Here is a 6,602-nt window from a genome sequence, read left to right as displayed (position 1 = left end):
AAAAAAAAAAAAAAAAAAAGACCAAATGAAATTATTTCTAATAAAAAAGCAGCAAAAGATGGCTTACAAAATGTATTCCGGATCAGTTTCATTAGCCAGGATATTAAATATCTCTGTGCTGTGGTCGATTAGTGCGTCCAGCTTTCATTTGAGAGAAACTGCAGCCTCCCTGCTAGAATGGCAGCCTTGTTACTTGAGACAGTGATTTGAATGCTCAGGCGCTCAACTTCCTGCCTCGCTCAAGTCTTTTTTTTCCTCTCCTGCCTTTAATCCCTGTATTGTTATTGTGTTAGTATTGACTATATAATAAATATTTGATCTCACTAGAAGTCAGAGATGCCCTCCATTTCCTTTTTTATAGCCGTCATTAATCTTCTCTCCCTGAGTGGTTCCATTCTGCTCTAGCGCAAGCAGAAATACAAAAAAAAAAAAAGACAGAAGAAAAATAATCACTGAACTTGCAGAATAAGAGGAGAAAAATTATGGAGACCTTGTCTTACATGCGAAAAATGTATTCTTGTATGATTCTGGTGTTACTGTTACACCTTAAGCTCTTCTGTTTGATGCACAAAGCTTATCTGCTGTTGAAATTCAGATGCGTTCAAAATGACTTATATGGCTTTACATTAAATCAAATCAAAGTGCTTTTCAGATATGACAAAAAACCAAAAGTGAACATTCTCTGTGGCAGACTAAATATGTAACCTTAAAAAAAGAGCAAATAACTACAACAAATGAGCAAAACAGAGTAAAAAAAATAAAAAACCAATGTAAAACTAATTCAGAGCTAATCTAGAAATTGAACTCTGACATTTAATGGTGGACACTGAGGTTGATTATTGCATTTCCAGGCTGTAAATTCCCAAATCCTCGGCAGTCTAAACCTTGAGACAGTATACAATAGCTGGTCTATGGATGTCAAGGTACGAGGTGGACTACATATATAAAGAGATGGTCATGAATGAAGGGTGGGGCGATGCCTATCTGTAAAAAAAGCAAGTAATAAAAGTTTAAAATCAATTCTGAAGGTCACAGGAAGCCAGTGGAAGGGGGCCAAGCCAATATATATATATATATATATATATATATATACACACACACACATGCAGGCACATTTTCCAGTTCTTGCGCGAACCCAATCAGCAGTAATTTGTACAAGCTGGAGTTTTCAGTTTATTGCTGGCGAAGATATTGAATAACCAATTACAATAGCTGGCAGTAAATACAGACATGAATAAGAGTCTTTGAAATGAAAGAAAAGATTTCATCCTAATAACGCTCCTGAGTTGACGGATGACTGTCTGTGTTAGGCTGCGAAGATGAACAGAAATATTAGGGTCTGACTCACTCGATTTCTAGACTCATTAGCAAAACAAAGTCCAAAGTCAAGGAAGCCACAAGTCTGCAGCTCACATGATGAAATGTTTCACTGTATTCAAATGCCTCTGATGTGTCCAGAAGTAAGGTTTGAATATTATTATGAAATTGTACTGATATTTTTCAGACAGACTCGGAATGTAAGTGAAGCAGAATAATATATAGATATACACTGTTTCATGCATTTTGGAGAAACATGATAAAACAGACAGTGGTGGACAATCTAAGCAAAGTAAAGATTTCAAAACCTATTCTTATTTCTCTGCTGTAGTTGGATGTGTTTTGTCCGGTATTTCAGAGTTATAGCCATTTACATTTCCAACAAACCTTGTCAGGAATGTCTCTGCGGCGTGGAATCCCACAGCTTCTGCGATGCAAACATTTCCCAGGTTTGAAACATGAAAGCCACTTTCAACACAAACAATACGACGGAACAACACCCGACATTAAAACGACTTCACAGCGGTGATGGAGGCAAAAGCAAAACACAGAAGCAGCAAACTCTGGAGGGTACTTTTCAAAGATGAGAGACGTTTCAGCTGAAGAGTTGAGAAAGAAAAACTTACCGAGAAGCTGAGAGAAGTCTTCAGATTGGACAACCACCTGATTTCTATGGTTGAAAATGTTGTTTTTGCCCAATTAGATTTTCAGATTTCAGCAGAGTTATTGAAAGTAGTGCTGTCTAAACTAATTGGTGTATTATTTAAGCATATTTAGGCATCACACTTACCTTTTTCTTTACATATATATATATTCTGTTATTGTCACCAGACGATTTTTATTTAGTCACAAAGTATTATTTTACAAAATTATGGCTTAACAAAAAACTAAATCCACAAAAATGTGAAGGGAGCATACACAACAGCTGTAGCTCAGTTACATGTCATATATTTTCAAAATGTTTGAATAGCAAAAGCAAACTAAATTTACTTTCCCCCCCCTCATTTTATGATTTGACAGGTCTGAGAAGATGAACATCAACCTCAGATCTTGTAAAACCAGCACTATTTAGTAGTATTTTGATTGAGAAAATAAAAATGTATGTAGGTTGTGTCAGAATGAACTGGCATAAAACCAAGAAGCCGGAGCAATGCGTAGAGATATTCTGCGGCATTTGAAGTGCAATTTTGTTATTGAAGAATGTGATAAATGGTTTCGAATGGCTCATGAATACACAACATTGCTTCAGATGACATTTAAGCTTATCGAATGATTTGTGCTCTAATTTTAGCAGCTGTAGTCAAGCAGTCTAAATTTAAGTTCCGTTTAATTTCCAGCATAATTAGTCTTTAGGAATATGCCTAATAGGGAGGTCAGGGTGGACGGATGGGTCAACAAAACATTGCATTTTAACATGAAATTCGCTGTTTGTTTCCAGTTCCAAACCAGCAGTCAGTGTCATTTCTTGCAACCATGACAACAAAGGTTCTCTATTTTAACCCCAAACTCTGCCTTTTTCCTACAGCTAACCAAGTTGTTTATGTGCGAAAACCTAACCACACAGAGGTCAAAAATATCTGTAGGCAGTAGGGCTGCTGATTCACAAAACGATCTCATGAGTCAGACCACAGTGTAGGGACAAACGACCTATACGGCAGCTCAGGTTACATGCTAATAGAATATGAATATTACAGTTTTCCTTGCTATAATTATTTTTGTTGACCCTGCAACATTCTTTGGTTTTGTATTTGATGGACTTTGGCGGGTTTAAATAAACATTTTGACACTGACCTGCCAAAAACTCTGTCCAACCACCTGGATGACGGGTACTTCATGACCCTGACTGTCGTGCCTTTGACATGCAGTACTCCCAGCATACCGTCACGATGAAGCAAAGAAAAAGTCCCACAAGTGCTCAATGAAAATGGGCTTGTGTTAGTCTCAATTGCAATGGCCTAAGCAGGTCCTAAGAGGTTGTTCAGTGGTATAACCCTGACACAAGGCTTCCTTTTCCTTCAATTCTGGGTGAGAAATGTACTTTTATTGCAGCAATCACCAGCCAGGACACTGAAAACATAGATTTTTTTTCTTTTTAGATGCTTTTGAATGATGAATACCATCATTTTGAATACTGGACAGTCTCCACATGAAACTGCTCCATAACAAATGTGTTTGGTTTTGTATTACTGACAAACTGTCTCGTGTTTGTTCTATACAACTCCGCTGTCTATCGCTGATTAATATTTCCTGAAGCCCTTTAATCCAAACAACATACACATTGTCAGGTTGTATCTAGCCTTGTAGTTAATTTTAATGAGCTTTAATGAGCTTTCATGAGCTCATGGCTATTTTACAGTAGGAGGCTGAAGAAACTCATCACCGCCCTCATTGGAGAAGCCCAGCAGGACACTCTGCAGCACAAAGATGAGTTGATCTCTTTCCAAACACAGACAGCCAGTTATCTAACAATTGTTACATACTGATGTCTCATTGCAGTGACAAAGCCAACACTGGTATTAAACTACAACCCACTATTGGTAAAGGCTCTACATGCAAGATTTTAAACATTTAAAAAAAGATTAAAATACCAGCAATCAACCATTTGTTATGTGCCGCTACAACAGAGAGAATAAAGTCACTCTCCAGCTTCTCTGTTTTTTGGCAACTCGTTCAGCCACACTTGCATTTTTGTGGCAAAGTGCAGCCTGGAGCATTCAACTGCTGTTCCCAAAACAGGCAAAGAATAGAATTTACCCAAGTTATGTGCAGTCATTTTGTTTCAGCTCAGTGTGACTTTCTTGGACTGAGCTGCTGCTGCATGTTCCACCATGTGTGTCTAAAGGCCCTTTCAAATGTAACCTTCTTTACATAAAACTGATGGCATCTTGAACATGTTGGCCTCATGTCAGAATGAGCACCTGCTGACTTTTCCGTAAAAGTCGTGCTAGCAATCTTACCATGTACCATACAATTGCATTATAGGACAGAAACACACAACACGTCACATGATGTACTGTCCAGTCTTGCTATGTGGAACATTAGCATAAAAGTGTCTTATGTCTAAATGACTAACAGATCCACGAGGCCAGCAATATAATTATATATCTCATGTCTTATAAGCTTTATGTTTCATTACGTGGATGTCTCTGTTTCACTTTGTGTGCCTTTTCTGCTGTGTCAAGGTGAAAACAGACATACATGGACTGGAATGGAGCGGAGGTTTAACAAAACTCATTGTGGCAATTTAAGTATTTTACAGTTCTAACATGGGCCAATGGTTAGGGCAGTACTAGTTATTGTTAGCTCGCTTGTAAACGACTTACTGGTTGTAAATTATATACAAAGGGAGGGGGAAGGTGTGGCCACCACAGCATTTGTTTTGGTAAGATGCTGTTGCTCTAGTGACATCCACGGATTCTGAATGTCATATACAGTGACTTTAAAGGTTCAGTATGTTGAAATTCCATTAATATTGTGTTTTGTGGTTGTAACAAAATTGAAGATGTAAAAAAAAAAGTTATTCCGATGTGAATTAATTTCCTTCTGCTATTCCGCAAGCCTCCCCACAACTAAATCTGTCTTTTGAGCTAAAAAGGTACACTGTGGGGACATGTGAGACTTCGATTAATTTGCTAAAGAAACAGGGCACAATAAGGGCTTTAGCTGCAAATAGCAGTTCTCAGTAAGCATGATGCCAGATAGGCTGACAGGGAGTAGTGTGTGATTATTTATGAGACTCAGAAAAATACTTTAGGCAATTTTCATAACTTTTCTCTTTGCTTTCTCCATCACTTGTACTCCATGATGTTTCTTTTAAAACCATCCTCAGGCCCAAATACCACACAATAACTCCGGTTTAAGTTAGACTTGAAAGACATTACTTGCACATGAGCCGCACTGATGCTACAATGGGCCCCGTGTAAGAAACATTTATATGGACAGATTTGTTCATAACTGGCATAGTTCTCTCTTACAGGTGTTTTTATCTGATCAATATATCACTTCAATTTTAAGAAGGAGCATGCAAGGCCTTTGGAAAAGAGCCTGAGTTTAGAGACGAAGCGGATATTCTTGCTGAAGCAAATAAAGCTAGAATCAGGGTTTAGATTGAGTCACAGGAACTTTCCATCTGGAGATGCATCAGGTGACAGCGGAGACAGATCAGGTGTCTTGCAATCATCTGTGACTTGCGCCTTGCCCCCCCCATGTCACCGAATCTGCCAACTCTCTAGTACATCCGACTCACATACTCTGCAGCAGAACAAATCCAATTAAGATGAACTTTCATGCCACTGCTAGAATGGGAGCAAAACACTGAACACACATATGCATCAAAACACCTTCCCTACATTTATTACCCCTCCCTCAGTTGCAAGCAGTATCAACCCATCAATGTCCAAATCAGATCAGCTGTTGTTGTTCAGTGGCCAGGAAGATTGTTTTGTCCTGCAAAACAGTGACGAGCCACTTATTGGTTTTCTGCTTGTAATGAGTGTCACACGTGCACCGATGCTGCAGAAGATGCTTGGTTGGTTTTCCGGCGGATGTGATTGGGTGCATCCAGTGATACGAGCCGTTCTTGGACCTCGAGAATCAGATCATCTTAGCATGTTGAGTTTAGCAGAATACTGCAATGGAAAGCGTTGGGCCTCAAAAATGACTTGTGGGCAACAAACAAATACTAAATAATAAACATTTTTCACATTTGGAAACAACCAAATAAGGGCAGCCTTTTGTTGAGGAGTCGGTGTTATGAAGTATGCTGATATGCATTCATTTAGTGAAATCTCAACAGTAAAAGCCTCACCAATGATGGTAGATACAGACATGTGTAGCCCAGTGAAAAATGTTAATATTTCCATCCATCCATCCATTATCTATACACCGCTTAATCCTCACGAGGGTCGCGGGGGGGCTGGAGCCTATCCCAGCCGACTTAGGGCGAAGGCAGGGGACACCCTGGACAGGAACAAAAATTGTTGTCTTGCCTTCATTTATAAAAAAAAGTGCATGCTCCGCTCCTTCTGCACAAAAACATCCGTTGCTTTCTGGTAAAAGTCCTCCTTATCTTCCTTTAGTTTTAAAAGTCTTTCTGTCTTAATGGAGATCACTGCTAGGGAAGAAAGCCGTCCTTGATCAGTTCTGTTACGGCTGTATGTTTTGAGTCTTTTCAGTGCCGAGAATGACTGCTCCACCGATGCTGTAGTAGCTGACACAGTGAGCACTAGCTGGAGCAACTTTGTTGCCGCAGGAACAGTTACAATAAGATCCTTCTTGGCCAAAAA

The sequence above is a fragment of the Stegastes partitus genome, unplaced genomic scaffold, assembly GCF_000690725.1.
Source record: "Stegastes partitus isolate 25-593 unplaced genomic scaffold, Stegastes_partitus-1.0.2 Scaffold92, whole genome shotgun sequence".
Taxonomy (NCBI): domain Eukaryota; kingdom Metazoa; phylum Chordata; class Actinopteri; family Pomacentridae; genus Stegastes; species Stegastes partitus.
The sequence above is the reverse complement of the archived record's forward strand: the minus strand, read 5'-3'. Positions refer to the sequence as shown.